Genomic DNA, 22,298 nt, shown 5'->3' with positions numbered 1-22,298 from the left:
TGGGTTCAGTAAATCTCCAGCTAAAACGGCAGGGGCTGCAAAACAAGGGGTTTGGTTTTCCGTTATTCCTGACTGCCAAGTGACACTCGAGCAGGGCTGACCTGCAGTGGGTGGTCAGGAGGGGGTCCTGCTTCTCTCTGCTGGGCCCCCTTCTTCCCCTGGACAGCAGTGACATGGAGCCGTGCTGAGGGCGCCTTACTCCACAGGATCACACCGAGAGGTGTCACCGCCGGAAGGGGCCCTGTGAAAGAACCACTTGACAAGCACGGGGCGTCCGGAGGCACGCACAGCATTTCAGCTGTGCTTCTGACGTTTCAGCTCCAATGATAACAGGACAAAGGAACACAAGTCAGGAGGAAGCCTTGCTCTTCCAAATGCCGCCATGTGGGGTAACGCCAGAGAGCTGTCCGCACACCTGCCGTTTCCTCTTAATCCATGCAGCTGAGGTCATGTTCTTTATGAAAAGAATGAAAAAAATATGCAGGAAGGAAGAACGCCTTGAGAGATCCAGAGAAATACAAGAAGCGAAAGGTCTTGTCTTTAACTCGAAAGCAATTAGAAGAAATTAAAACAATTAGAGCAGAAGGCAGCAAATTTAAACACAGAAGATTGATAAAGAAAAATCAACAAAACCAAAATCGGGTTCTTTGAAAAGACCAATAAATTTGACAAGCCTCTAGCCAGGCTAACCAAAAAAAAGAGAGAGACACACAAATTACTGATAGTAGAAATGAAAGAAGGATCGTCTCTACTGGTCTCCTGCACTTCAGAAGGATGATAAAAGAATATTTGGACAACTCTTCACTCACAGACTTCTTGCCTGTAATAAAGCAGTTCACTTTCTTAGAAGACAAGAGAGATGCCTCTCTTCTTTTATCCAAAAGCAAAGTGAACTTGGTTTGTGGTTTTCATCCTAAGAAAAGAGACAGACAGACAGACAAACCTAATACACTTCACAAAAATTAACTCAAAGTGGATCACAGAGTTATATGCAAAACTACAAAATTTTTAGAATATTACATAGGGGGAAAATCTAGGCAGTGTTGGGTTTGGTGATGTGTTTTTAGATATAACACCAAAAGCACAATTCATAATAGAAAAACTGATATTAGGCTTTATTAAAATTTTAAAACGTCTACTTTTACAAAGTCATTATTAACAGAATGAAAAGATAACAACAGATTGAAAGGAAAATATTTGCAAAACACACATCTGATGACTTACATCCAAAACAAAATGTACAAAGAATACCTAAAACTTAAAAGTAAGAAAAAGTTCAATTTTAAAGAAGACAGAAAAATCTAAACCTCTCATGAAATCAGATGTACAGATGGAAAATCAGCATATAAAAAGGTGCTCATATCCTTTGTCATTGGGGAGTTTTAGACTGAAATAGCAAAGAGACGCCACAACACAGCTGTGTGTTGTTCAGTCCCTGAGTTGTGCACAACTCTTCAGGACCCCATGGACTGCACGCCAGGCCTCCCTGTCCCTCACCATCTCCTAGAGTTCATCCAAGTTCACGTCCATTGAATTGGTGATGCCATCCAACCATCTCATCCTTTGCCGCCCTCTTCTCTTTTGGCTTCAATCTTTCCCAGCATCAGAGTCTTTTCTGACAAGTTGGCTGTTCGCACCAGGTGGCCAAAGTATTGAAAGCTCAGCTTCAGTATCAGTCCTTCTAATGAGTATTCAGGGTTCTCCAGTAACACCGTTCAAAAGCATCAATTTTTCAGCGCTCAGCCTTCTTTATGGTCCAACTCTCACATCCATGCATGACTACTGAAAAGATCATAGAATTTACTATATGGACCTTTGTCAGCAAAGTGATGTCTTTGCTTTTTAATATGCTGTCTAGGTTTGTAATAGCCTTCCTTCCAAGAAGCAAGCATCTTCCAATTTCATGGCTGCAGCCAGAGAGAATGGCTGAAATCCAAAAATCTAACAATCCCAAATGCTGATCAGGATACAGAGCAAAAGGAACTTACATTCATTATTGGTGAAAATGCAAAATGGTGCAGCCATTTGGAAGGCACTCCAGAGGTTTCTCACAAAGCTACAGTCTTACCATACGAGGCAGCAAGGATGCTCCTTGGAATCCACACAACTGGAAACTGATGTCCACACAAAACCTAAACACAAATATTTATAGAAACTTTATTTATAATTGCCCCAAACCAGAATCAGCCAAGATGATCTTCAAAAAGTAAATGGATAAACAAACCGTACATCCATACAAATGGATATTATTCAGCAACAAAAATAAATGGTCTATCAAACCATGAAAAGACAGGGAGGGACTTTAAAGGGTATTCCTAGATCAAAGAAGGCAGTCTGGAAAGCCTACACACTGTATGACTTCAACGACATGACATTCCAGAAAAGGCAAAACCATGTGAGAGTATGGTGGCTGCCAGAAGTTTGGGGGAGGCAGGGAGGGTGAGTAGGTGAAAGGCAGGGGATTTTCAGGGCAGTGCAGCTGTTAGCATGCGACTGCAATGTCAGACACGTGGCGTTGTGCACTTGTGAAAAACTAGAAAACTTCCTAACCCAGAGTGAACTGTAATGGATGCTAATTTAAAAACAACTGTTTAGCAACTGGAGGAATCCCAGGGGAAAAATGCAGACTTTGATAAGAGAACAAAAGCATATTATAAATATATGAAACAACCTCACTGAAGGGGTGGTAAGAAAGGGCTGACTTAAGGTGGGAAATAAATGGAGCCTGTGAGACCACAGCGAAAGGGGCTGCGTGGAGAGAAGGGGCCTCTGGCATGCTGGTGGGAATGCCAATTGGTGCAGCCACTATGGAGATCAGCATGGAGGTTCCTGGAAACTAAAAATAGAACTGCCACATGACCCATCAGTCCCACTCCTAGACATAATCCTGAGAGAACCACAGCGAAAAAGACTCGTGTGTCCCTAGACATAATCCTGAGAGAACCACAGCGAAAAAGACTCGTGTGTCCCAATGTTCACTGCAGCTCTCTTTAGCCAGGATATGGAAGCAACCTAAATGACCATCAACAGATGAATGGATAAAGAAGGCATGGCCCGTATACTCAATGGAATACTACTTGCCCTTAAAAAAGAACAAAACTGGGTTATTTGTAGAGACATGGATGAACCTAGAGAGTGTCATATGGGATGAAGTATGAAAGAGAAATACAGTTGTTGTATATTAACGCATACATGTGGAATCTTAAAAAAAGGTACAGGTGAATCTATTTGGCAGAAATAGAGGCACAGACACTTGCTCCTTGGAAGAAAAGCTATGGGAAACCTAGACAGCATATTAAAAAGCAGAGATGTTACTTTGCCAAGAAAGGTTCATATAATCAAAGCTATGGTTTTTCTGGTAGTCATGTATGGGTGTGACAGTTGGACCATAAAGAAGACTGAGTGACAAAGAATTGATGCTTTTGAGCTGTGGTGTTGGAGAAGACTCTTGAGAGTCCCTTGGACTGCAAGGAAATCAAACTAGTCCATCGTAAAGGAGATCAGTCCTGAATATACATTGGAAGGATTGATGCTGAAGCTGAAGCCCCAATACTCTAGCCACCTGATGTGAAGAGCTGACACATTAGAAAAGACTCTGATGCTGGGAAAGATTGAAGCCAGGAGGAGAAGGGGGCAACAGAGGATGAGATGGTTGGATGGCATCACCGACTCAATGGACTTGAGTTTGAGCAAGCTCTGGGAGACACTGGAGGACAGGGAAGCCTGGCGTGCTGCAGCCCATGGGGTTGCAAAGAGTCGGACACGACTGGGCGACTGAACAACAACGAGACTCAGACGTAGAGAACAGACATGCAGACACGGAGAGGGAAGAAGAGGGCGGCACCTGGGGGGTTAGGAGCGACATATGCACGCTACCATCTGTGAGACAGGTAGCTGCTGTGCAGTGCAGGGAGCTCAGCTCGGTGCCCTGTGACCTAGAGAGGTGGAAGGCAGGGTGGGAGGGAGGGGAATTCAAGAGGGAGGGGATATGTACACATATAGCTGATTCACTTTGCAGTACAGCAGAAATTAACACAACGCTGTAAAGCGATTATACTCCAGTAACAAGACAACAAGCAAAAAGGAACCGGGTAAAAGTACCATACTCAATAAAATGTACCCCCATGAGGATACGGTTAACATTTTGATGCTCTTTACTCAATCTGCAGGAACTGAATGGTTGAGTAAAGAGATGGTGGGAGCCACTTCTCACTGTTGGAGCTGAAATTTATAGCTCAGCAAGGAGAGCAGAGTAAAATGACCCCTGAGGCACTGGGTTGCCGTTAGAGAATCAGTAGAACTCATGCTAACCTAGTACACGTACAGATGGCTACACAGAGAAACACGTGTACACGTGTATATATCTGGGTTAGGACACATACATACCCTTGCTCTGCCCATTGTTGTCTGCTGTTCAGATGCTATGTTCTGTCTGACTGTAACCCCATGGACTGCAGCAGGCCAGGCTCCCCTGTCCTTCACTATCTCCCAGAATTTGCTCACGTTCATGTCCATCGAGTCAGTGATGCTATCTAACCATCTCATCGCCTGCCACCCCCTTCTCCTTTTGCCCTCAATCTTTCCCAGCATCAGAGTCTTTTCCAAATGATTCAGCTTTTCCCATCAGGTGGCCAAAGTATTGGAGCTTCAGCTTCAGCATCAGTCCTTCCAATGACTATTGAGGGTTGCTTTCCTTTAGGATGGACTGGTTTGATTTCCTTGCTGTCCAAGGGACTCTCAAGAGACTTCTCCAACACTATGATTTGAAACCATCAGTTCTTTGGCACTCACCCTGCTTTCTGGCCCAACTCTCACATCCATACATGACTACTGGAAAAACCATAGCTTTGACTATACGGACCTTTGTCGGCAAAGTGATGCCTGTGCTTCAGGCTAAAAGACAAGATCCCCTCATGCAGAAAACACAGGCAGCAGCCAGATCTTGGTTTCTCATACCATTCTCCAAATGAAAGGGGCCAGACTCCTTAGAAAAGCGGCTGATCCTAGGACTTGCGCAGGAGATATACAAGATAAGCCTGGAGAAGAAAGTGAGAAAGAGAAAGACAGGAAAAAGAAGCCAAGCAAGAAATAAAGAGAGAAGGGAGTCTAAGGGAATAAGAACTTAGGCTTACCCAGATACCTACACACCGATATTCACAGCAACGTCATGCCTCATTGCCCAAACTTGGATGCAACCAACAGGTCCCTCAGTAGGTGGATGGAAAAGTAAGCTGAGGTCCATCCAGACAGTGGAATATTACTCAGCACTGAAAAGAAATGAGGCTTCCAACCGCGAAAAGACATAAAGAAAATTTAAATGCACACTACTCAGTGAAAGAAGCCAGTCTGAAAAAAGGATCACTTTTGTATATGCTGTATGGTTTCAACTGAATGACATTCTGGAAATGGACAAACTATGGAGATAGTAAAAAGATGAGGGGTCGCCAGAGGCTGGGGGAGGGAAGGATGACAAGAAAGAGCACAGAGGATCTTAGGGTGGCGAAACCATCCTGTACGATACTGCAATGCTCGACGCATGTCATTATACATTTGTCCTAACCCATGGAAAGTACAACACAGACAGTGAGCAGGAAGGTACGCTACAGACCCAGGGTGACGGTGACGTGTGAGTGTAGGTTCGTCAGCTGTAGCAGAGGTGCCCTCTGGAGGGACACGCTGACAATGGGGGAGGGCCTGCCTGTGCGTGAGGAGGAAGCACGGGGTGTGTGAGACATACCCGTGTCTTCCCCTCACCACTGCTGTGACCTGGAAACTGGTCCAAAAATCCAAAGCTTTAAACCTGAGCTAACAACACAAAATATTTTACGTTAATAAACTAAAAGTTAAAACTTGAAAAGGAAGGAAGGGAGGAGACCAGGCACTTCTTCCAAGGCTGCTGCAGGTTTAAACGACTCAGTGGAGACAGAGGGGAGCGTGGTGTCAGGCGCTTTAAGCACACGCACCCTGGTGGCTGATCCTTGGATGGAGATGTTGGGGGAGGTAGCGAGTCCTTGTTTAAGCTGAGCTGAGTTCAGACCCTCCCATGCAGCCCTGACAGATGGCTGGGGACCTAGAGCCTCGTGGGGGGGTCACAGCAAATGTGACCCAGTAACTAAGCCTCAGAGTAAACGAGGGGCGAGTCCCTTGGTGTCCCGGGCTCACCCTGTAACTGAAGCCCTCATCACACTGAATTTCAGGGCTCATCTGTCCGTCCAGTGTTTCTCTTCCTCAGCTATTGTCATCTGAAGTCAGGTCATTCCAGGTTGTGGGGCTGACTGTGCATGGAAGGACGTTTAGCAGCATCCCAGGCCTCCACCCTTTGGAGGCCAGCACCCTCCAGGTCGGGACAGCCAGATGTCAGCCAGTGTCCCCTGGAGGCAGAAGAGCCCCAAGCCAAGAACCTCCATCCGCTGAGAGGGACTGTTCATCTTTGACTCTGTGTCTCTAGGGCCCCGCACACAGGAGGTGCTTGCTTAGGGCCCCGCACGCAGGAGGTGCTTGCTTAGGGCCCCGCACACAGGAGGTGCTTGCTTAGGGCCCCGCACGCAGGAGGTGCTTGCTTAGGGCCCAGCACGCAGGAGGTGCTTGCTTAGGGCCCCGCACGCAGGAGGTGCTTGCTTAGGGCCCCGCACGCAGGAGGTGCTTGCTTAGGGCCCAGCACGCAGGAGGTGCTTGCTTAGGGCCCCGCACGCAGGAGGTGCTTGCTTAGGGCCCCGCACGCAGGAGGTGCTTGCTTAGGGCCCCGCACGCAGGAGGTGCTTGCTTAGGGCCCCGCACGCAGGAGGTGCTTGCTTAGGGCCCCGCACGCAGGAGGTGCTTGCTTAGGGCCCCGCACGCAGGAGGTGCTTGCTTAGGACCCAGCACGCAGGAGGTGCTTGCTTAGGACCCAGCACGCAGGAGGTGCTTGCTTAGGACCCAGCACGCAGGAGGTGCTTGCTTAGGGCCCAGCACGCAGGAGGTGCTTGCTTAGGGCCCAGCACGCAGGAGGTGCTTGCTTAGGGCCCAGCACGCAGGAGGTGCTTGCTTAGGGCCCAGCACGCAGGAGGTGCTTGCTTAGGGCCCAGCACGCAGGAGGTGCTTGCTAAAGGGAAGCCTCCAGCCTGCCTGCGTCAGGCGCCGTGTGCAGCACTGCGCACTCATTAGGCCGCTGGCCCTGCACGACCGCCTGTGGGGAGGGCTCTGAGGAAATGAAGACGCAGCAGGTGGGGCCACATGCCCGGGACGTCCCGGCCAGTTGGCAGCGGTGTCCACACTAAACCTCGTGCTCTGCTCCATCTGCCTGGCTCCGCTGAGCCCAGTGCCACTTCCTGTGGCATGGGGGTAAACCCTACTTTTAAAGGCATGGCGCTAAACCATGCTTCCTGGGGAAGGTCAGGCAGCTCTTGTTTTACCGGGAGTTTCAAGATGGCTGGCTTTTCTGGGGAAGGATAGAAAGACTGACTTGAACGTTAGGAAAGCTTGGGGAAAATGAACTCTGATGACCATATGAAAATAGGACCCCAAAGAAAGCCACTGCCAGGAAAAAAGCCCAGATGGAACAGGACTCGGGTTCTGGGATGATGGAGACATGAATTGCAGTACATTTCAAAAAAAAAAGAGTTTGCTCTTCTCCTTTCATCGAAGTACGGATGATCAGAGGATGAATCGTGTTTGGAGAAGAACCAAAATGACGGAATTAGGCTTTCCTGCAGCATTGCGGACTGGATCTGGGGATGCTTACCTCTGCACGCCACTTGAACTCTCTCCCCAGCTCTCAGGGAGACGCGTGTCAGTTCTGCACATTCCCTGGGAGAGGCTTCCTTCTGCAGAAGTGCTCTGTGCCTGAGAGGCTACACTCGGGCCCCGTTCTCCCAGGAGCTGTGCTGGGCTCATGGATCATGGCTTCTCAGGCGCCACGGTGGTAAAGAGCCCTCCTGCCAATGCAGGAGACATAAGAGACGCGGGTTTAATCCCTGGGTCGGGAAGATCCCCTGGAGAAGAGAGTGGCAACCCACTCCAGGATTCTTGCCTGGAGAATCCCATGGACTGAGGGGCCAGGTGGGCTACAGTCCACAGGATGGCAAAGAGGTGGACACAACTGAAGCAACTTAGCACGCATGGATTATAATACTAGTAACTGTCTGTGGTGAGATTCATCCTTTGCCTGAGAGACTGAGAATGAAGGCAGCCCCAGTTACAAGCAGGCACCGTTTTCTCCTAAATGAGGGCAGGAGGCGTGGTGCTAAGCAAGCTCTCGGTTCTGGCGCATTCCCCAGCTGACGGAGCCATGAACTCACCTGCCTGATGCTAAGATGCCAGTGACTTCAGAAGGTTTCCTGGGTGCCCTCCCGGGATGGATGTCATTCTTCTCCACATTCAGTGTTCCAGAAATACCTGCACTCATGAGCAAATCCTAACAAGATCTCCAGCTAGAACTTTGGTGATGGAATTTGCCCGAAGAGGGAGAAGAAAAATGAATGAGCTGTTCTCCTAACTGGGTCTCCCCCAGCCCAGGATTGGCATGAGGGCCTCAGGCCCACTGGTTCCTGGGACCTGACAGCTCTCCAGCTGGAAGGGGGTCCTTGTTGTCCACGTGCTCCCAAGATGCACCCGTGCTGAGCTCTGTGTGGCTCCAGTGTGCCCCCTGCACACCCGGAAGGCCTGGGCCCTCCCTGGTCTTGAGTCTGTTGAGGAAGCGGAGGCGAGGCGGGCGGATGTGCACCGAGGTGGAGAGAAGGTCAGGCTGGAAAACATCCAGAAACGAGGCAAAACGTGTCGGGGGCCAGAGACCCGCAGAGCCAGGCAGGCGCCCCGGGCGCATCTGTCCCAGCCGTGGCACTGTGGCGGCCACTGAAGCTGCAGCCTCCAGGGGTCTCACTTGAGATTCCAAAGATAGGCCGTCCTTCCTGAACTGAATCTCAGCTGTATCCATACCCCCACAAAGGAGAGCGCTAGGACGTGGTGAAAGCTGAGTCGTGGGATTGTGTGTGTGTGTTAATTTCTCAGATGTGTCTGACTCTTTGCAACCCCTCTGTCCATGGGATTCTCCAGGCAAGAAGACGAGTGGGTAGCCATTCCCTTCTCAGGGGATCTCCCAGACCCAGGATGGAGCCCGGGTCTCCTGCACTGCAGCCAGACACTTTCCCATCTCAGCCACCAGGGAAGTCCGTGATTGCGCACAAGGATCGTCACACTCACGACAGCATGGGCTGTCTCTCCTGCGAGTTTATGCTCCACAAGGTTCTGCATTGCTGTGTCCTCTTTGCCGAGTGTCGCACAGACGCCGAGGTGCTCAGTGAATGCTGGTGAAGAGACGGAAGAGCAAGGCACACAGCCTCCTGCCTCTGAGCCCCTAGCATCATCCAGGCGCCCCTACCCCACCTTGCTCAGCGGCAGATCAAGGTTCTACCACCGACAAGGGCTGTAACCAGCATGGTGAGCGCGCAGGGGCTCTGCTCAAAGGACCAGCAACAGAGTCAGTGTCGGTCCCGTCACTGGTCACCATGGGTTCAGGCACATCCCTCCCTGCTCAGGGCCCTGTTTGCACAAAGATGGGGCTGCATCAGGCCAGTGGCGCTGGTCTGTGTGCCCCCAAAGCTCTAGGTGTTTCCCTGCTGTCCCAGTGAAAAGGAGGAAGAGGAATGAGCTGCTGCTTCCCCCCTCCTGAGAACAAAGACGATGAAGAGCACAGTCAGCAGGCCTGAACTTTCCCGGATTTTTCACTTTACCTGCTCCTGTCTGCATGTCTGGACCTAAGCTTGCTTTTCTGCCCCCTAACGCCGCAGGAGCTGTGTCTCGCTCCGCCGTCCTTTGCTTACCCTCACAACACTTCCTTCACCATGTTACACACCAGAAGGAAGGCCACAGAGCCACCGATCTGCGGACTCCATTACTGGGTTACTGACACCAGCCTGTGGCTGTTTTTGACAAGTCCATAGCACCTTTGTTCCTCTTCACTGACCCTGACTGTCAGCCCTCGTCATATATAAACCCCTAGCCTCCTCGGAGGAGGGGTGCAGTTCTTGAGGCAGGACCTTACTGCTCTGTTCCCCTCTCCATCAGCTGAGATTTAAAGCCACCTTTCTGTTACCTCCAAATTGTGTCTCTGTGTGTTTTATTTGGTGGGCAGAGAAAGCCAAGATTTTGGCCAGCGACATCACCAAGAACTTGAGGTCACCTGAGTCATTCCACTGTGCCTTCCTGTGTGCGCAGCTTCTGAGAAAGATGCTGCTAGAATGAGAAGAAGCTTCATCCCCAGCCCCTCCTCCACTCTAACTATGGTGCACACACGTGTGTATCATAGACTCGCTGGGAGGAGACGAGAGTCCTCGTGGGACGGTCACCGCATCGTCTCCCTCAGGACATCGGGAATTCCACACAGGACAGCTCTGCCTTCCAGGGAGGCCCGTGTCTCCCCGGGCAGTGGAGCCCTCCTGGGAGAATGAGTCTCCCCAGAACACAGACGTCCCTACCACCTACCACTGAAGCAGTACCTGCCGGCTCTGTCTCTCACACACTAAAGTTTCCATCATAAACGCGTATCACCATTGTTTTTGCATCGAGATACATAGCCTCGGTAGTAGATTATTTTTGAAAGATTAGTGCATGCTAAATTACTTCAGTCATGTTTGGCTCTTTGTGACCCCATGGACTGTGTAGCCTTCCAGGGTACCCTGTCCATGGGATTCTCCAGACAAGAACACTGGAGTGGGTTGCCATTTCCTTCTCTAAGATTAGTACTAAATATTAACTGCATTTTCTCATTTTAATTTTTTCCCACTCTACCAAGAAAAATTAATATTCATTCTATGTAATCTGGACCCACTTCTGTGATTAGCCCGCATGTGAGTACAAATGGCTTTGTTTCTCCTGCTGAGTCTTCAGAACCAAGATCCAGAAACAGAGGGCAAGTTAAGACTTATTTTATGAAGCGTATTGAACAAAAAGATAACTAATGTTAAGCTGAATTTGAAAGTAGGGATGAGAGGAGGTGAGGGAAATTTGAAAGTAGGGATGAGAGAAGGTGAGGGATATTTTCTTCCAGAAGCAATTTATGAAGAGTTTTAATCCATATTTTTTCCCCAAATGTTTTAGAAAGAGGGAAAATCTCAGCCTGAACTTCAGGATACCGTGAGGGAGTCTCACTTCCAGCTGTGATATCATCACAAGAAGGAGACTTTCCCTTCAGGTAAAAGCTAAACAAATACAGAAAAACAAAAACACCTTATTTTGGACATTGGACTCAGGACTGTCATCTGTGAAAGCAGGGGACTAAATATGAGCAGCGAGCCTCATCACCTCTCTGAACAGACGGCTGAAGGCACTTTCTGGTCTGCGGTACAGGGACAGAGGGGCAGTCTTGCTGCAGTGGTGAGAAAGAGATCCGAGCTCCAGAAGTCCGAGCAAGCAGAGTCTTCTGGGCATAGAACCAGAGAGAAAAAAAGATGCACAGAGAAAGAGCTGCAAACCTCAAAGGTGTCCACTTAGGCCTCTTGCATTAAGCTTCTTATGTGCAGAATAAAACCCCATGAGGCAGGCAAACATATACTGGAGGCAAAAAACTCAGAGGATTAGGAACGTTTGAGTTCTGATCCACCCAAGTGGATAGAACTTGTTGAACATCTTGGGGGTGAAGGCTAATTGAGATCCTCCCCAGCAAAGGTTATATGGATTAAATGGATCCGCAAGCAGCTCCAATGCCTGACGAAACAACCTTCATTCTTTAAAGGGAGAGTGCCCAGCAGTGTGTCATCACAAAGCCCAGTAACTGATCTCCACTTCCTCAGGCGTGCGGATTCCTTCATCAGAGAGCTGCAGTTGCCCTCCCACACATCTCACACCCGCTTTGTTAGGTCTATCCCTAAGCATTTCCCGGGGTGCGGGCAGTGCCAATACAAATGCTACTGTGTTTTTAAGTTCAAATTCCCCTTGTTCACTGCTGGTCTATAGCAAAGCGGTTGACTTCTGCTTATTAACGGGCATTCTGCAGCGTTACTAAGGTCACTGAATTCTAACAATTTGTGCTAAATTCTTATATGAATTTTCTATATTGACAATCATATCATCTGTTAACAAAGACAATTTCATTTTTTTCATTTCCTTGTGAGTGTGTGTGTTACTGCATTAGTTTAGACTTGAAGTACAATTTTGAAAAGAAGTGGTAAGAGGGAACACTGGCCCTGTTTCCAATTTTAGTGGTAAAATTACTGTGAAGTGTTCTGTTAGCTTTTTTAGCCATTCTTTACCAAGCTGAGCAACTCCCCTCTTGTCCTGGTTACCGGGAGTTTTCAGCATGGATGCGTGTCGTTATTGTTGCTTTAGTCACTAAATCGTGTCTGACTCTCTGCAACTCCAGGTCTGTAAGCCACCAGGCTCTGCAGGCCACGGGATTTCCCAGACGAGAATACTGGATGGGTTGCCGTGCCCTCCTCCGGGGGACCCTCCCGACCCAGGTATCGAACCCATGTCTCCCACATCGGCAGGCAGGCCCTTTACCACTGAGGCACGTGGTGTTAGATTTTGTTAAGTGCTTTCTCTATATCTCCGGATGCTCCCAAGCATATGGTTCTTCTTCTTTTAGGCTGTCGATGTGATGAGCTACATTAAAGAAATTCTGGGTATCTGTCATTCAGTTTTATAATCATATTTGCACCTTTTCAGCTCATCTCTAACTCTTTATGATCAGTATCTACCTGTTGTTCTGTATCAGGCCCTTCCATTTGGGATTTTTAATAGTCCTGGAGTAGGTTTGGGGTCACTCAGAAATGAGATTTGGAGTGTCCGGTCGGTGCCTTCGCCTTCCTGCACCTTTTAAACCGTTGCTTTCATGTGCAACGCTGGCGATGCTCAGCCCTGAGCAGTTGCAATACTGGAGAGGGGTTTACCCTGCTCCAACAGACTGGGAAGGGGAGAGAGTACCATCAGAGCATCTGAACGCGCTCCAGAATCTGGGGCGCTCTGTAGGTGTTCTGTCGGATGCCTGGTCCAGACGCAGGGGGCGCAATCCTGCACCCACTCCTGGTTCGTGCCCCCTCATGCTTAGCCTCATGCCTGCAGGATGAGCCCCCTGCCCTCTGTAGGCGGGGAGACACCACCTGCCAGCTCTCTTCTTTTTGTGAGACACAGCGTTGCTGGTCGGAGCTGCTCTCTCCTTCCAGTTGAATCAGGGAGGAGGGGATGATGGGGTGATGAGTCACCTACGCCTTACTACACCTGCCCTACACTTCAGCTCTCCCTGCGTGGAGCTACCACCGGTGGGATGGGGCAGTGGGGCTGTATTAGTAACACATCCCCCTTCTGCACTGGAATGGGACCCCCCACTGCAGAGGGCGGGAGTGCCCCCTGCACCTCAGGCAGAGCCTCTCGACCCTTCCCTGCCCTGTTATGCTTTATTAGCAGCCATTTCTGGAGACCTGGTTTTCTCCTACTTTATTTTCTAGTCCTGTTTATGGGGTGGAGGTGAGAGGCACACACTCTTTGGTAACTCGGAGGCATTCGTGTTTGCTTTCTACTTAGAAACATTTGCAAGAACGCCACAGAGGCTGGCTGCAACGGAATTTGCAGAGATTTAGTCTCATCCCTGGAGGACGGCATGGCAACCTGCTCCAGTATTCTGGCCTGGAGAATCCCACGGACAGAGGAGCCTGGTGGGCTAGAGTCCGTCGGATCGGACCAAGTCGGACGTGACTGGCCACTTCACTATTCACTATTTCACTGTTCACTTTCACTTCACTATTCTCGTCCAGCTGCCCCTCAAGCTGGATGGCCTCGTGAGCTCACCCCGCTCACACTGTGAGGAGGAGATCAAGGCCCAATCAGCACGGAATCTTGCTCAACACTCCCTAAATTTTCAAACCAAGACTCGGATCACCTCTTCCTGCTTTTTTCCCTTTACACCACCACCTGCTCCAAATAATGTGATTTATTTCTACCATGCACACCTGGTGTGGCATCTAAGTGGAAACTTCCTTCCTGAAGGGATTACGATTCCAAACATTGGGGAACATACAGCAAGCTGGCATTTCCGCACATAAGGCAGGATGCAGGCCAGGCTCACCCGGATGCAGGAGGGTGCCGCGAGCCGCCTCCCCAGCGCAGCAGCTGTCTGCCCACCGCGGGCCTCCAGCCAAAGGCCGCGGCCTCTGCTTTTCCTGATACACACACGACGTCTGTGGGCTGAGGCGGCAGCCCAGACAGACACCAAGCACAAGATGCCTAGTTTCTACGTGCGTAAAGGAAGGGGAACTGCTCACTTAGAAAGCTCAATCTACCTGACACGTTAGGTTTTTGATACTTTTAGTTCTTCTCTAGTTTTCCTAAATGTTTAGTGCGATTAAGCCAAACTCACACGGTTCAGCAATTTAAAATTGGAGCTGTGAAAATGCGAGCCGTGGTTTTTCCACTTTTCCAGGAACTGGAGAGTTTCAAAGCCTCAGATAATAAGCTATATACCGTGAAAGATAAAATGTAGAAAGGTGTACAAATCAATTTGTAAATTAGATAGCGCTTAGGAGTAGTCATTTTCAGAAAATTTTGAGGCTAGTAGAAAGAATTTCTGTGCATGTGTTGGCAGTATGGATATGGGAAGAATTTCAAAGTAAAAGTATGCGTAACACTTAGAAGTCAAGAATTTCTTCATTGGCCTAAGAACATTAAAAGTTATACAAATGAGTTTGTTTTTAAATGATCATATCTGATATGTTTAAAAGATAGAAACTCCTTCCCCCAAATAATTTTGACCAATTTTTTAAAATAGTTTTGGGACAAAACCAAGTTTTTAGCGCCTCCTCCCAAAAATATTCTTGACCTACACAAGTCTGGCTGTATTCAGCCCCAAGCAAAGCTATAAAGAATCACATTCTTCCCCAGCCCTGAAGGACATCTGGCCTTCAGAGAAAGACAAATATCATATGATAATGCTTATATGTGGAATCTAAAAAAAAAAATGATAGAAATGAAATAATTTAAAAAACAGGCTCACATAGAAAATAAATTTTGGTTTTCAAAGGGGAAGGGGGGAGGGATAAATTAGGAATTAACATGTATACACTGCTGTGCATAAAATGAGGCTTCCCAGGCGGCACTAGCGGCGAAGACCCCGCCCGCCAGTGCAGGAGGCTGAAGAGGGGCGGGCTCCATCCCTGGGTAGGGGAGAGCCCCGGAGAAGAGCACGGCAACCCACTCAAGCATTCCTGCCTGGAGAATCCCATGGACAGGGGAGCTCGGCAGGCTGCAGTCCATAGGGTCACAAAGAGTGGAACATAACTGAGGCAATTAGCACGCACATGTGCATGTATAAAATAAACAACAAGGACCTACTGTATAGCTTTACTATATTCAGTGTCTTATAATAACCTGCAATGGGAAATAATTTGAAAATTAACGTGTGTGTGTGTATAACTGAATCGTTTTGCTGTATACTTCAAACTTATACAGTATCGTAAATCAACTATGCTTCAGAGAAGAGTAAACAATTTTTAAACAAATAACTGGCCTTCTGTAGATGCTCCATCTTCTCTGCTGGCCGCCCACCCACGCCCTCCCATCCAGTGGCAGCTCCGCCTTCAGGGGCTGGTGAGGAGTCAGGCTGTGGGCTGACCACCACCCAAAGTCACGCTCATGCTTCGCTGAGATCACAGCTCAGGTGTCATCCTGCCCACGAGCGTCACTTAGGACGTCTCTTTGTCCACCTCCTTCCTCCAGACGCAACCAGTGTTGGGCAGGGAGGTGGTTCAGGCAGCGGGTAGGCCGAGAGGAGGGAGGGGCGCAGGAGAGGGAGGAAACCGCAGGGACAAGGACCTTAGGGAACAGGCTGCGTTTGGAGGGAAGGGCGGCTCCTCTCTCAGGAAGAGCGTCCTCCCGCGGAACCTCGGTGGAGAGCTCTCCGGCCTCCTGACCCTCTCCCTCCGCCCGGAGCTCCCCCGTTGGTGCCCTCCTCACCCCAGACTTCCGATGCTGCTGTTTGGCCATCTGCCTCCTCCCGCCGCCCCCACTGACAAGGACCGCGCCGAGATCACATCCGTGACTCAGCAGCAGTATTCACAGAAGCCAAGATGGAGAAACAAACTAACTGTCCATGGAGGGATAAATGGGTAAAGACGTGGCATGCCCCTCCGGTGCGATATTGTCCAGACATAAAAAGGAAGGGACTCTGCCATTTGCAACATGGATGAGCTTGAGGGCATTGCACTAAGTGAAAGAAGTCAAAGACAGATACCACAGGATCTCACTTATATGTGGAATCTAAAAAAGGGGGAAAAACCTCACAGAAGCAGGGAAGAGGGGGACTTCTCTTCTCTGGCAGCCCAGTGGTGAAGACTGCCTTGCAGTGCAGGGGCGAGGGTTCAACCCCTGGTCAAGGAGTTTAGATCCTACATGACTAATGGTCAACAAAGAAGACAAAGCAAAAAAATAAAAACATAAAATAGAAGCAAAAATATTAAAAAAATAGAAGGATCACAATAAACTGGAAAATTCTGAAAAAGATGGGAATACTAGACCACCTGACTGCCTCTTGAGAAACCTGTATGCAGGTCAGGAAGCAACAGTTAGAACTGGACATGGAACAGACTGATTCCAAATAGGAAAAGGAGTACCTCAAGGTTGTATATTGTCACCCTGTTTATTTAACTTCTATGCAGAGTACATCATGAGAAATGCTGGACTGGATGAATCACAAGCTGGAATCAAGATTGCCGGGAGAGATACCAATAACCTCAGATATGCAGATGACACCACCCTTATGGCAGAAAGTGAAGAAGAACTAAAGAGCCTCTTGATGAAAGTGAAAGAAGAGAGTAGAAAAGTCAGCTTAAAGTTCAACATTCAGAAAACTAAGATCATGGCATCCGGTCCCATCACTTCATGGGAAATAGATGGGGAAACAGTAGAAACAGTGGCTGACTTTATTTTTCTGGGCTCCAAAATCACTGCAGATGGTGACTGTAGCCATGGAATTAAAAGACCCTTGCTCCTTGGAAGGAAAGTTATGACCAACCTAGACAACATATTAAAAAGCAGAGACATACTTTGTCAACAAAGGTCCATCTAGTCAAGGCTATGGTTTTTCCAGTAGTCATGTATGGATGTGAGAGTTGGAATGTGAAGAAAGGTGAGTGCCAAAGAAGTGATGCTTTTGAACTGTGGTGTTGGAGAAGACTCTTGAGAGTCCCTTGAACTGCAAGGAGATCCAATCAGTCTATCCTAAAGGAGATCAGTCCTGGGTGTTCATTGGAGGGACTGATGTTGAACCTGAAACTCCAATACTTTGGCCACCTGATGCAAAGAGCTGACTCATTTGAAAAGACCCAACTCATTTGAAAAGACCCTGATGCTGGGAAAGATTGAGGGCAGGAGGAGAAGGGGACGACAGAGGATGAGATGGTTGGATGGCATCACCGACACAATGGACATGGGTTTGGGTGGACTCCAGGAGTTGGTGATGGACAGGGAGGCCTGGCATACTGCAGTTCATGGGGTCACAAAGAGTCGGACACGACTGAGCGACTGAACTGGACTGAGAAGCAAAAATTCAGTAAAGACTTTAAAAAATTAACCACATCAAAAACAAAAAGGAACAGAGAAGACATTTGCGATTGCCAGAGGTGGGGAAGGTGGTCAAAAGGTACAAACTTTCAGTTGTAAGATAACTAAGTCCTAGATAACTAAGTCCTTAGGAGGGCTTGGTGACTGTGGTTAACACTATTGTGTTAACAATAACTGTATATCTGAAAGTTACTTAGACAGTAGATCTTAAAAGTTTTCATCATTGGAAAAAGATTCATAACTGTGTGAGGTCATAGACGTTAGCTAAACTTATCATGGTTACCATTTCACAATAGAACATTGTACACGTTAATACAATGCTATACGTCAATGATGTTAGTAAAACTGGGGATAAAAGAGACTAGAAAACTTCAGCAGAAAAAAGAGAGATAATGAGACTAGTAATCAAAAGCGCTTACCAATAATACAATGATTCTGAGTCAGTAACATATATACATATATATACGCACAGGTATCTTGGAGACTTCCATGAGCTAGAAAATGAACAAAGTTTATTATCACATATTACCTCATTTAAGGGCTTCCCTTGTGGCTCAGCTGGTAAAGAATCTGAATGAAGTGTGGAGACCTGGGTTCGATCCCTGGGTTGGGAATATCCCCTGGAGAAGGGAAATGTTACCCACTCCAGTATTCTGGCCTGGAGAATTCCATGGACTATATAGCCCATGGGCTTGCAAAGAGTCAGACATGACTGAGTAACTTTCACTTTCACCTTATTAATTCCCTAAACAATGCTATGGTGTGGGTATTATTACAAATGAAGCTTAGGGGGGCTAGTTACCTGCATAAAGCACCCCATAAACACTGGGCTCAGCACCTCCACACTATTCTGTATGACCTCTCTCTTTAGATAGGTGCAAGAACCACGGTTTATTCCAATTTTATTGCCTCTAGAGGACCCAGCACTGGAATAAACATACAATAGGTGCCCAATAAAAGATTACAGCATGGCTTGTTACGGAGGTCACTGGTGACCCGGATGGACAGAAGGCAAAGTGGGGAGCATGCTGTCAGTAGTTATTTGGGCATCCAACAGGCAAACTCTGCTTGCAAATACAAGATCTTGCATGAAGATCGTCGGTTTAATTTTGCACAGTAGATTATGCAGATTAAGTCCTGTCAAAATAGAAATGCATTGTAAGTAAGATATCCGGAAGCCCAAGAGAATGACAAATACTTTTGGAGGAGTGGCCTATGTAAAAATATTCTAGGGCAACCAAAGGACCTGCTGCTCCCACGGGAGAGAGTGGCCCTTCTTGCTTGTTCAGACACAGCGAATCATGTGCTCCACACACAAGCTAAAAATCCATCTATAATTAGATCTGCCTAGAAATGAATAAAAGGCATTCCAGAAAAAGGTCTTCAACAGTATAACAGTAAAATGGCCATATGTTTAACTTGGCTTCAAGTTGCAAAATATCACAATGTTATATGCTATTAACATTGTAAACTTATATGGGCTTTTCAACTGATCCAAAAGCTGAGGAGGAGAAAGTAAATCAAATAAAAAGGAGGTGAAAGCTCAAGATAGATGAAAAGAAGTACTCAGAATATTTCCTTCTGAAAACAATGCAGGTGACTTTCCTGTTTACAAACAGTGGACTGGTTTCCAGAAAGTCATTAGGTTTTGGCATATTTTAGGGCAAGTACAGACATCTGGCTCATGGAGCATCCAAGTGTACATTCCTTCAACATCTTAGTTTCTCAGCCATTCTGTTTTCTTCCTGCAAGACTAATGGGTAGAGAGCCCGATGGAGTGGAGAACAAAAGGCTTCTCACACATCAACAAGTTTATTTCTTTAATGAAATGCAGAGTGCAGTGAGCAGGGACTCTCACCCCCAGTCCTTTGATAGATGCCTCTACATCTATCTTGATTTTTAATACTTAATTGTCAATGACTATAACATAAATACATGTTTACTGGAGAAAATTTACCTAATAGTAATTTCCTCCTAATACTTTTCTTAATAGTATTAGGAGAAAAATACCTAATAGTATGAAAATATTCAAAAGTCCCACTTCTAAGAATGATAGGATAGGTAATTCCTGCCAACTTTTCAGCTGAGAAAAGCTAGAAAAGCTGAACCAAAGAAATCTTTTGGAAGACATCAAATAGCTAACAAAGCAAAGAAACATTAAAAGGCAAAGATCCAGGAAAATAAAAAAAAACTTCAGCAAGCCCAGCTTTCCCCCAGAGCCATGTATCCATTCCAGATTTATTTTAAAAAGGGGTGAGAAGCTGAGCAGTGCTTTAGATTCACAGGAATAAGGGGAAAATTGGAATCTGCCAAGGAGAGAGTTCTTGGGATATCTGAAGATTACAGAAAATGGGTGAACCAAAAATAGATAATTCTTGCACAGACAGCACTCAACTTCCCCTCAAATTCTGATCAGATTAAGGTCATCTGTGATTACCAAAGTCTGTAGCCACCTTTCAGAAACAGATGTCAATTCCCTCTGGAGAAATGTAATATCATCCCACACCTCAGTTATCTCTACAGTTCTCGGTACATCATATCTGGCACTTGGTGAAAAAAGAACCAGCCTTATGAGAAGACAAGTGTGGTCCTAGTGTGATTAGATTGACTAGTTTTCTGTGAGTATGGTTTCATTGTGTCTGCCCTCTGATGCCCTCTTGCAACACCTACGTCTTATAGGCAAATTTGGCCTTGGAATGCGGAATGAAGCAGGGCAAAGACTAATAGAGTTTTGCCAAGAAAATGCACTGGTCATAGCAAACACCCTCTTCCAACAACACAAGAGAAGACTCTACACATGGACATCACCAGATGGTCAACACCGAAATCAGATTGATTATATTCTTTGCAGCCAAAGATGGAGAAGCTCTATACAGTCAACAAAAACAAGACCAGGAGCTGACTGTGGCTCAGATCATGAACTTATTGCCAAATTCAGACTTAAATTGAAGAAAGTAGTGAAAACCGCTAGACCATTCAGGTATGACCTAAATCAAATCCCTTATGATTATGCAGTGGAAGTGAGAAATAGATTTAAGGGCCTAGATCTGATAGATAGAGTGCCTGATGAACTATGGACTGAGGTTCATGACATTGTCCAGGAGACAGGGATCAAGACCATCCCCATGGAAAAGAAATGCAAAAAAGCAAAATGGCTGTCTGGGGAGGCCTTACAAATAGCTGTGAAAAGAAGAGAGGTGAAAAGCAAAGGAGAAAAGGAAAGATATAAGCATCTGAATGTAGAGTTCCAAAGAATAGCAAGAAGAGATAAGAAAGCCTTCTTCAGCAATCAGTGCAAAGAAATAGAGGGAAACAACAGAATGGGAAGACTAGAGATCTCTTCAAGAACCAAGGGAACATTTCATGCAAAGATGGGCTTGATAAAGGAGAGAAATGGTCTGGACCTAACAGAAGCAGAAGATATTAAGAAGAGGTGGCAAGAATACACGGAAGAACTGTACAAAAAAGATCTTCACGACCCAGATAATCATGATGATGTGATCACTAATCTAGAGCCAGACATCTTGGAATGTGAAGTCAAGTGGGCCTTAGAAAGCATCACTACGAACAAAGCTAGTGGAGGTGATGGAATTCCAGTTGAGCTGTTTCAAATCCTGAAAGATGATGCTGTGAAAGCGCTGCACTCAGTATGCCAGCAAATTTGGAAAACTCAGCAGTGGCCACAAGACTGGAAAAGGTCAGTTTTCATTACAATCCCAAAGAAAGGCAATGCCAAAGAATGCTCAAATTACCGCACAATTGCACTCATCTCACATGCTAGTAAAGTAACGCTCAAAATTCTCCAAGCCAGGCTTCAGCAATATGTGAACTGTGAACTTCCTGATGTTCAAGCTGGTTTTAGAAAAGGCAGAGGAACCAGAGATTAAATTGCCAACATCCGCTAGATCATCAAAAAAGCAAGAGAGTTCCAGAAAAACATCTCTTTCTGCTTTATGGACTATACCAAAGCCTTTGACTGTGTGGATCACAATCAACTGTGGAAAATTCTGAAAGAGATGGGAATACCAGACCACCTGACCTGCCTCTTGAGAAATCTGTATGCAGGTCAGGAAGCAACAGTTAGAACTGGACATGGAACAACAGACTGGTTCCAAATAGGAAAAGGAGTACGTCAAGGCTGTATATTGTCACCCTGCTTATTTAACTTCTATGCAGAGTACATCATGAGAAACGCTGGACTGGAAGAAACACAAGCTGGAATCAAGATTGCCGGGAGAAATATCAATAACCTCAGATATGCAGATGACACCACCCTTATGGCAGAAAGTGAAGAGGAGCTAAAAAGCCTCTTGATGAGAGTGAAAGAGGAGACTGAAAAAGTTGGCTTAAAGCTCAACATTCAGAAAACGAAGATCATGGCATCCGGTCCCATCACTTCATGGCAAATAGATGGGGAAACAGTAGAAACAGTGTCAGACTTTAATTTTGGGGGCTCCAGAATCACTGCAGATGGTGACTGCAAACACGAAATTAAAAGATGCTTACTCCTTGGAAGAAAAGTTATGACCAACCTAGATAGCATCTTCAAAAGCAAAGGCATTACTTTGCTGACTAAGGTCCATCTAGTCAAGGCTATGGTTTTTCCTGCGGTCATGTATGGATGGGAGAGTTGGACTGTGAAGAAGGCTGATCACCGAAGAATTGATGCTTTTGAACTGTGGTGTTGGATAAGACTCTTGAGAGTCCCTTGGACTGCAAGGAGATCCAACCAGTCCATTCTGAAGGAGATCAGCCCTGGGATTTCTTTGGAAGGA

This window comes from Budorcas taxicolor, chromosome 3, assembly GCF_023091745.1.
Source record: "Budorcas taxicolor isolate Tak-1 chromosome 3, Takin1.1, whole genome shotgun sequence".
Classification (NCBI taxonomy): Eukaryota; Metazoa; Chordata; class Mammalia; order Artiodactyla; family Bovidae; genus Budorcas; species Budorcas taxicolor.
This window is presented reverse-complemented; position numbering follows the sequence as displayed.